Source organism: Chaetura pelagica, unplaced genomic scaffold (genome assembly GCF_000747805.2).
Source record: "Chaetura pelagica isolate M959 unplaced genomic scaffold, ChaPel_1.0 scaffold86, whole genome shotgun sequence".
NCBI classification, from domain to species: Eukaryota; Metazoa; Chordata; class Aves; order Apodiformes; family Apodidae; genus Chaetura; species Chaetura pelagica.
Genome location: NW_009953612.1, coordinates 298325 through 308609, shown reverse-complemented (window position 1 = coordinate 308609; position 10285 = coordinate 298325).

Here is a 10285-nt window from a genome sequence, read left to right as displayed (position 1 = left end):
CTTTATGCATGTGTGAAAAAGCTTACTTCTGTTGGCTTTGGATTTCCAACTTTTCCTTCGTTTTGAAAAGGTCAGGACCCTGCTGAGGATGTGCTTGCTCCTCCTGTGCCTCCACTTGCATGTGAAAGATGTAGTTAAGTGTGTGGACAAACAGCCTGAACCTTATACAATTCTGTACTGATCCATGTGGACCTTCACTGAAGGTACTGGTCAGAGCTGAAGGGACACTCTGCAAGTGTGTGTGGTCTGTGCCTCCACTTGCATGTGAAAGATGTAGTGAAGTGTGTGAACAAACAGCCTGAACCTTACAATTCAATGAGTGTACTGATCCATGTGGACCTTCACTGGAGGCACTGGTCAGAGCTGAAGGGACACTCTGCAGGTGTGTGTGGAATGTCTGCTCGTTGCCTGGGTGGGTGATATTTCCCTGGTAGCAGTTAGTGTGAGAGCTGTATAAAAACGTGGGGCATCTGCAGGAGCTGTGCTGACATCCCAGCAGTGGTGGAGTCACAAGCCTTGCTGCTGGCAAGTCCAGCTCCTCTATCCTGCATGGAAGTGGTTTCTGTACAAGTCTGGTTCACCGAAGACCTGCCAACACTCAATGTGTGGGGGGGTACCAGCAGCTCTTACTTCAGGGTGATGCTGCTCACCAGAGCATACCTGTGATTTCATGGGGAGGGAATTTCTATCCCACATGTGCAGAGGGGAGTGGTCACTTCATCTATATACAGCCCTGGAAAGACGGATGGGTGGTAAGTAGAGTGCTGCTTACATCTTCCATGAACTTAGCACGGGATCTGGGGTGCTCCCTGTCACATAGATGTGACCTCCCTGTGCTCCCAAGGACACACTTACAGCTAGAGGGAGCTTATCGAGGAGAATCTCGAAGCTCCTGACCCTTTCTGAGTGACAGGAGGGGCCCATGATACGGTTGCGTGGTCACTGCTCTTTGTTTTTATCCAAAGTTTGGTTTTAAGAGTCATTGGCTGGCCCATCCTGAACTCTTAACATCCCTGGCTTCAGCCCAAGTGGTGACAATGTTGGCATGCTCATGTGGCTGCTGAGGTTGCCACCAACAGCTGGGGACACGTGGCAACCCAGGAGGTGACTGTGGCAGATCCCTGGAGTTGTTCAGCCCTGTGTAGGAGTTGGAGCCTCCTGTGCCAGCAGAGGGTGAGCTAATGAGCATTGATTGACCTGTGGATTTGTCCTGGCCCTGGGTCACATCCTGGTAGAGGAGGGGTCTGCTCAGCTCTCCAGGGCAGTGTGTTGCTGTGCAGCGGGAATTGGATGTTTGGAGGCTCCCACAGGGTAAGTCAGAGATGCTGTGGCCATAGCTGATGTGGTGTCACCCCCTTTGCTCTCTCTCAGGATTTGCCTGTGGGAAGCTCTGAAGTTTGTCCTGTATTATCTTCAGTCTGACTTGCCAGAGCATGTAGCAGCAATCACAGCTTTCTGGTACCCAAAAATCTAGGAAGAAGCTTTTTCCATGACACTGCATTTCTCCCCTTATGTTTCCATGTGAGCAGTGCATCTCTTGGAGTGAACCAGGCAGGTATTACTTCCTGTAGGCACAGCTTTTACAGGCCTAGGGGACACTTATGGTGTGTTTTATTTTTAACTGGGGACAGAGAAATGAGCCCACCAGCACAGGCTGTGTCTAAGTCACCTCCATTCAGCAGAACTGGTGCTGCTCAGCAGTGTTTGTCCTCTGACAGGCTTTTAAAAATTTCCTTTAAATTAAAGAAAAAGGGAGATGGGGGAAAAATAAAGTCTCTGTGGCCACCTGGGGCCAACCATCCCATGAGGTGCTTACGAACCTGACTTGTTAAAATAAGCCATTAAATATTTTGCACAATATGTTTTTCTTCTCTTCATTTGACAAATACTGATCACTCTGATTGGGTGTGTGCTCAAATGACACAGGTGGTTATTTGTCACCTGTGTGCAGTGAGGGAACACGAGGGCACAGAGTTGGCTGCAGTAAATCATCTCACTACTGCTCAGCACACAGGTCATTATGGCCCATGCAGCCTAAACTCACCGTGGTGTCCTGTCAACCATAGTGCTGTCAGCTTCCTCTGCTCACGGTGGCTTTCCCTGGGATCAAATCCAGCATCTGGGGTGGAGGTCCTTTGCTTTTCTGCTCACTCATGTTTCTGCCACATGCAGGGTGGCTACAGCACCATCGCTGGAGCTGTGGCTGAAGTTGGATTGGACTCGAGGTAGCAGGGTCCAAGGGATCTGGTGCAAGCCTGGCCTCTGATGTGAGTGGGTCCTGGGGGGATGAACCACAGGGGTGTTTTACTTGTGTCAGTGATGGGGCTTCAGGGGTGGACAAGGTCCCCTCTTTTCTGTGGATTCTTATCACCTGCTCCTTGCTGGGCTAGTTACTGGCCAATCTTTGGTGACCTGAAAGGAGCAGTTTAGGACCAGCTGCTGTTTCCAAAGGGGGTGTCATTGCTCCAGTAAATCCCAAGTGAATCCTGCACTGCAATGACCTGCCACTGGGAAGCTGGAGGAGAGGAGGAGAAAGCTCCTCCTGATTTTCTTCTGCTTTTCCTTTTCCCACGGGCACTCTTCTCCCATGTCTTTGTTCCTGTGCTGGTTTGATGTGGTGCCATTTTGGTACTGGGGCAGGGACCCAAGAGGTGGCTCCTGTAAGGAGCTGCTGAAAGATCTCCAGGCTCCAAAAAATGTGCTCTGGCCAAGGCTGAGCCATCAGAGACAACGGGTGAGCCTCTGCAATTAATGTGTTAAAGAAGGGGAAACTGATGTAAGATCTCAGGGCAGAGAGGAGGGAGAGGTGGAGAGCAGAGGTGAGAGCAATGACAAAGCAGAGGTACCAAACAAGAGGTGCAACACCTGGAGGAGGACAATGGGGCAGATGTGAACCTGCAGCCCATGAAGGACCCCACACCAGGACAGGTGGCTGTTCCCAAAGCAGCCTGTGGCTCTCTGGGCAGCCTGTGCTGGAACAATCTGTTCCTGCTGGACTGCACCTGGTGGGAAGGACTCATGAAGGAGAGGATTGTGGAGGACTCTGCCATGGGAGGGACCTTGTGGGGCAGCAGGGAAGGACTGTAAGGAATCCTTCTTCCTGAGGAAGAACGACCAGACTGAACTGACTCCAAACCCACCTCCCTGTGCCCCTGGGGGAAGGAGGGAGAGAAACCAGGAACACAGGGATTTGGGCCTGGGAAGAAGGGAGGGGTGGAGTATTGTGTGTGAGCCCTGCTCTGGATGTGTCTGTGTCCTGTGGGCATTGATGAGTGATAAGTAACATTTATTTTTTTTCCCCAAGTTGAGTCTGTTTTGCCTATGACCAGAACTGGTGAGTGAACCCTCCTTGTCTTGACCCACAACCTCCCAGTTGGGTTTTCTCTTCCCCATCCCAGAGTGAGGAGAAGGGTAATGAGCAGCTGTCTGGTTCTTTGTTGTCAGCTGGTCCTAAACCATGAGAGTTCCCCACATTTTCCCAGTATCCTCTGACCCTGATCCTCAATTTTCTCATATATATATATGCAAACTGGGGCACAGAAGATTCCATGTAAATGTGAGGAAGAACTTCTTTACAGTGGGGGTGATGGAGCCCTGGGCCAGGCTGCCCAGAGAGGCTGTGGAGTCTCCTTCTCTGGAGACATTCCAACCCCCCTGGCCACGTTCCTGTGTGATGTGCTCTGGGTGCCCCTGCTCTGGCAGGGGGGTTGGGCTGGGGGAGCTTTCCAGGTCCCTTCCAACCCCTAAGATTCTGTGATCTTCTGCAATAGTTCCCTTTCCATCTATCCATCTTTCCACAGCTTGTCTCTTCTTCCTAAGCCCCCATTTTGCCTTCAGTTCTTTTGAGCTGCCTCTTCTCAGGTTCCCTCTTCCCCAGAATAATGTGAAGAGATGCTGGCAAGTAACATCAGGAGATGGATCCCAGCAGCAGATCCCATGTGCCAAAGCCTTTTTGCAGACATCACAGCAGGCTGTGAGACCTACCAAGGGTTGTGCCCCTGATTCCTGGGGGGTCATGGAAGTTTTTCAGAGGGTGAAAATGTGCTGCCAAAGCTGGGCTGGCCTTGCTGCAGCCCCTTGAGCAGGTGTGGGGAGAGCTGGCTGCTTGCTCTGTGTTACAGGGGGACTTGTACACCCCTGTCTTGGGGGGGTTAAGCAACACCAGGTCTTTAGGCTTTCCCAGGGGCTGAGAGTTGGTGCTGTTGTGATTGTTTTGGTTTGGTTTTTTTTTAAATGTGACACTCCTGTGGAGCCTTTTCCAAGAGGCAAAGCAAAAGTTATTAGTGTTATGTTTGCTCAACCTTAACTACAGCTGAACAAACTTTGTTTTCCCTCCTTAGGAATTATTCTTTGGGTGAAAATTGAAACAGTTTACTTGTTAGTGCCATTACATAGTATCATGTGTTTTTCTTTCTTTCCTTTTTATATTTCCTATTCTTCAGGACCCTGAAGATCATGGGCAGCAGGCCTATGTGGCTCCATCCAGCCCAGGTTATTTTTAATTGAGCCAGCAGCCAAGTTGACTTGGGAGCATGGTGGAAAAGTTAAGCCCCTTTCCTTTGAAGCTGCTGATTTAAAAAATGAAAATATTATTCCCAAAAAAGTTGTGAACCACTTCTGCACACAGGAGAAGCAGATGGAAGGCAGGTGGCATCCTTGCTTTTGTGGGATGTGGCCACCTTAGCTGTTTGGGGTGGGTTTTCAGGCTTCTGGCAAGGGGGCACAGACCCCCTGCCTCTGATGGTTGCTGTCTTGGCCCAAGACACTTTATCTCCAGAGCTGGGGTCTCATCAGCAGGATGTTTTGCAGGGTCGTGGTTCACCCCCTTGCCTTGATTCCACTGCAGAGTGTCAGTGGCTGAAAGGAGACCAGTCTTGGCCAAATTATAGGGGTTTTGGGCAATTTTGGGCACCACCAGATCCACAGGACATCAAGCTGCTGGAGAGTGTCCAGAGGAGAGCCACGAGGATGGGGAAGGGTCTGGAAGGGTCTGAGGAGCTGCTGAGGTCCCTGGGATTGTTCAGCCTGGAGCAGAGGAGGCTGAGGGGGGAGCTCCCTGCAGCCTGTGGGTCCTCCCCAGGGAAAGGGATGGGGCAAGTCCTGAGCTCTTCACTGCTGGGACCAGGGACAGGACTGGGGGAAATGGCAGGAAGCTGAAGCAGGGGAGGCTTAGGTTGGGTGTCAGGAAAAGGTTTATCCCCCAGAGGGTGGCTGAGCACTGGAACCAGCTCCCCAGGGCAGTGATCACAGCACCAAGCCTGCCTGAGCTCCAGAAGCCTTTGGATGATGCTCCCAGGCCCATGGGGTGATTCTTGGGGTGCCCTGCACAGGGACAGAAGTTGCACTCCATGATCCCCATGGGTCCCTTCCAACCCAGCACAACCCCCTGTGATCCCATGCCCGGGCCCCTCTGTGCAGGGACCCCCAAGCCCACTAGATGGCAAACACGTAAAACATTTGCTTCTCCTCCTCTGGCTGGGGACAAGCCCTGCGTGCAGGGGGTTTGCAGTGCCAAGGAGTGGGCTGGAGAGATTCTTCTTTATGTTTTTTTCCCCCCTTTCCTGCCGGGGGCCTGTCTGCCAGCAGCAGCCACCGGCTGTAGGTCTGGTGCAGTCACTGACGTTTCCAGCTCTGTTGTATAACATCCCTGCTGCCCGGGGTACAAACTGCAGGGCTGTTTCCAGCTGCAGCCTCGGCTCTGGTGCTTTTGGCTGCCTTTGCATGAACCCGGCCCTGCTTTCCAGAGGGAGAGGAGAGAGGGTGTTTAGTGGGGGGGTTTGTTCCACTGATGGGCTGTGCAGCCTGGATTTCTCTGCATCTCCCAAGTTCTGGAGGGAGCTGGTCCTTAAGTGCCTCTTTGCCCCTTGTGTCCCTGGGGGGTGCTTTCTGCTTGGGGACAGGAGAGTAGGTAGAAAGTGCTGAGCCCCTCTCAGCTCTCTTAGCTACCCTGCCATACTACCCAGACCCCCCTTGCATCCTGCTGCCAGCCCCTGCTGTCCCTTCAGTACTGCTCTGTTTCCCCTGCAAGCCCTGGTGAACCTGGGCTGATCTGCTCTCTTTGGGGGGAAAAATATTGCTAAGCTGGATGGTACTAACCTGTCCCAGGGAGGACACTGCCACCAGGCTGGTACCTCTCCCCAGCTTTGGCTTCTGGACCTTTTCACATTCTTGTGTGAGGGAGGATTCCACTCAGGTTGGTGGCCTGGGCTTTCTTTTGAGGGCTCAGCAAAACAGGGAGAGTGTCTTCTTTCTCCCCAGAGTGAGGAAGCTTGAATCTCTTCAGGGTGACATGACTCATGTGGTGTAGAAGAGCTGCTACCAGCTCCAGATGTTGTCCAGGGAGCCTGGGGATGTGGCTTTCTCTACAATGGAGCTGGAGATGTTTTCAAGATGCCTGAGTAATTAAGGGGCTTGATGGATGCAGGTACTGAGGTTCCTCCTAAAACCTCTCCAGGCTAAAATCTGTACCCTGGGGGAATGAAATCTCTTTGAAAATCTGGCCAGAGCTTAGCCACTGTGCCTAGAAAGAAGTATTGCTTTTGAAGATGGGACTGTGTTGCTCAAGGGGGCTTTTGGAAATGTGATCTTTGACCCCATGCCCTGATCAAGCCTGTCCTGTTCCCTCTCCCTGTCTGGAGACATGACAGGATGGTGGCCCTGGGCTGCCTGCTCTGACTGAGGTGGCTGTTCAGGTGCATTCCTAACCCTGGGAGGAATGAGGAAGAGTCTGGGCCGTGTGATGTGTCCACAACTCCAGTGAGGTCTGCCTGGAGGGTGTGCAGGGCTGGTGTTCAGTGCTGAACTTGGCTGTGATTGCAGGGAAAGCCTTAGCATGTTGCTGTGGGCATCTACGTTTTGCCCAAGTCCTTCCTTGCAGTGTGTCCCTGCTGTGCTGCATGGGGCAGGCTTTGCCTCTTCAGGGAGGAGCACCTGGAGTTTGATTCCTGCATCAGGCTCCTTCATTTCAAGTGTCTGCCCTTTCCTCTCTACTAGTTTCATTCTGGCTCCAGGATGGGTTAATCTGTCAAACTGGTTTTAACAAACCCCCCCAGACAATCAATGATCTCAGATCTCTGCCTCCCCTCCCCTCCTGTGACCAATGGCCATTTAGGTTCAAAAACAATAGTCCTGGGCTGATAGACCTGATTCCATTCTGTGGGGAGATTGGAGGTTTGGTTGTTGAAGATAACTGAGTTTACGTGGTCGGCTCCAGCTCTGCAGAACGTTCAGTTTACTGTCCTGGTGTTTAAAAATTAGCACAGCAACCCACAGGGCAGAGTGGAAGGGAAGGGGGATGGAGCACTCTGCTCTGGGGAGACCCAAGGTGACTTTTTGAGTCACCTGTCGAGGTGCCATTGCTGTGGCCAGAGGTGATGTTCACCCTTTCTCAGCTCCCAGTGTGCCTTTTCCTGTGTCCCTGTGGAGGTGTTTCCCACAGATCCTGTGGCACCCAGACTCACTGGAGATGTGGGTGAGCCTGGCTTCTGCCTTCTTGCCTTTCCCAGCAGGAATCACAGCCCAACCCCAGAGCCCAAGATTTGCTCCTGGCTTGCCCTGCACAGGTTTCCAGTCCCTTCCTCACCTGCCCCTGCCTTCAGAGTGAAGATCTAACCATGTGAAGATAATGAAGCCTGAGAGCTACAGCCACAGGATTCCCCATCTGCACCAGATGCAATTTATTAATGTCTTGGGTGGAGTTAGCACATGTCAGGCTGGAGGGAGCACAGTGCACCCCGTGGATCCTACTAGAGTCAGAGTTGTAGGGGAGAATTCATGTGCTGTGTGTTCATTGCCAGACCCCTTCTCACTTACCCCCAAGGCACCCCAAGAAAGCTGGGATGGGACCAAGGCTCCTGCCCAGGTACCCAAGCAATCCACAGCCTTCCACAGGTGATGATCCAAAGGCCAACACTGTGACCTGGAGTCTTGGAAAATGAGCCTGAGACATGGGGGGGACATAAAACCAACACTGGCAGAGCTTCTGCTGGCTCTGATGACCCACAGGAACATCTCAGGTCCCACATGCTGGTTTAGGAAAGTCTGTGTCACTGTGTTTTCCTTTCTGGGAGCAGCTCAGAGAACCAGGGCTCTGGTTTGCAGCTGGGTCTGTCAGTCTTTTGACACTGTCCTGTCCAAAAAGCCCCTGAACCTGCTGGCTTAGCTTGCCAGCTCTGGCTCCCTGCCTGCATCCCTCCTGAAGGCTGGTTGGAAGGCACAGAACAAGCACTTGCATCTGCTGTGATGTTGCTTGCAGCAACAAAAAGGGTCATTTTGGTGAATCTGAGTGTTGTCAGAGCTTGAAGGACCAGAGACCCACACCACAGCCAGCACCAGGGCTGAGACCTGGCTGCTGGATTGCTGGATACTGGGGTCTCAGAAGGGCCAGGAAGGTCTCCATGTTTTGTGGAGGTCCTGGCAGCTGGGGAGCAAAGACAAAATGGAAGCCTTGGTTTATCCAAGCTTTCCTGAGCCTGGGCAGTGCTTGCAGCAGATCTCTGTTTTTAAGGGACATCAGTGGGTGGCAATATGCTTTGAGTGTCCTGTCTGCAGCTGGGTTGATGCAGGGATAGAAGTCTTCTTGGTGGCAGAGAGCACTGGGTCAGACCCAGCTGGGCTGGGGCAGGCTCTGTTCCTGCCCTTTGGGGGTTTGTTCCTCTTTTGGCTCTTTCCTTGTGTGAGTAGGGTGGAGATCTGGTGGGCAGATGTCCTAGGAGTTCTCCTGCCTCCACCACATTCCTGAAATGAGCTGGTGCTGGTCTGGCATCTGTGTAGCTCATCTCAGGGCATGTTCAGCATTTCATGGCTTCTTTCCTTCTGCCCGTGCTGCTGAGGGTGACACCCTGGGGATGTGGCAGCAGCCAAATCCCAGCCACTTGGATGCACTGGATTGATGGGACACACTGAGGAGTCACTGAGCAGCTGGCCAAGCCCTGCTGCCTGAGGCGAGTGCCCAAGAACAGCCCAGTCCAGGCTCTCCCAGTGAGGCCAAAATGTGCATCCATCCACCAACCTCTGCCCTGGCTCCCTTGCATTTTCCTCTCCCGTGGCTTTGTGGATTCAGGGTGCATGCAGGCAGGGTGGAAAGGAGCCCAAGGGCTGGGCAGAGGTGGAAAAGGGGCTGCTTTGTGTCTGTCGTGGGGCCTTCCCAGCCCACTGGCAGCCCCCCAAGCCCTCCAGCTTCTGCCACTCCCTCCCGTTCCTGGCAGCCCCCAGTCCTTGGCTCCTTGGGGCACTTGCACGAGGCACCATTCCCTGAATGTCCTTTTCCCTCACCACTATGGGCTCCAGCACAGGGAATCCTGGCCAAGATCACAGGATAGCTTAAGGGTTTTAAGAGATAGGAGGCTTAATAACTTGACTCCAGGACCTCCCCATCGCCTGCTTCGTGCATTTGCAGCTCGTGTGGGAACATGTCCAGAGCCAGGCATCACTGCTGGGCTGAATCTCCAGCCTCCCTGTTGCAACAGGGAGTGCACAGAGCCCTGCTCACTGCAGAGGACTGAGCATCCGTGGGCCCAAAGGCTGGTGTGCAGACTTGGAGATGTCAGTCCCCCTGTCTGGGTGGGCTGTATGAGCCTGACTCCTGCAGGGACCATGTGGTTGCTCCTCTGCTGGGTCATGGGGCTGGTTGGGGGAGGTGAGATGTGGGTTTGGGGCTGGTGCTTGGCTAGGCAGCTCTTCCCCAGCATGATCCTGGCCTGGATGAGGGGTGGTATAAATATGGCCCCAGCTACAGGAGCAGGGAATGCTGAGGAGGTGGCACCACTGGGGTCACAGCCTCTCTGGTGCCACCAGTGATCCCAGGTGAGACCTGGTGCTCAGTGCTTCCATGACCCTGCTGGCTTCACTCCTGCACTTCTCCTGACATGTCTTGTGGTTTGCCAGGTCTGATGGGTGCTGGGCTGCTGCCCTGGGGCTGTCTCAGTGGGCTTGCACAGGGTGGGCAGCCCTGACCTGCTCAGGACTGTGTGGGTGACATCCTGGCCTGGCCATGGACCAAAGGGCTGCAGGCAGAGCTGGTCTGGGGGCTAGTGTGCCAGGGGTTTTCTGCCATCTCCCCTCCACCACTGGGTTTGTGTCCTGGAGAGCAGCCTGGCTCCCTCGGTTGTCCCAGGACGTGTCTGGCATTCTGTCCTTGGAGATAACAGGTCTGATTTGAACCCTGCACCCCCCACCACCACGTGCCCCAGGAAAACCTGGGGGCTGTGCTTGTGCTGCAGCACCGGGAGCTTCAAACAGGAGCCTGTGGGGGAGTCCCCAGCCCAGGGACTGTTGCCAAGCACAG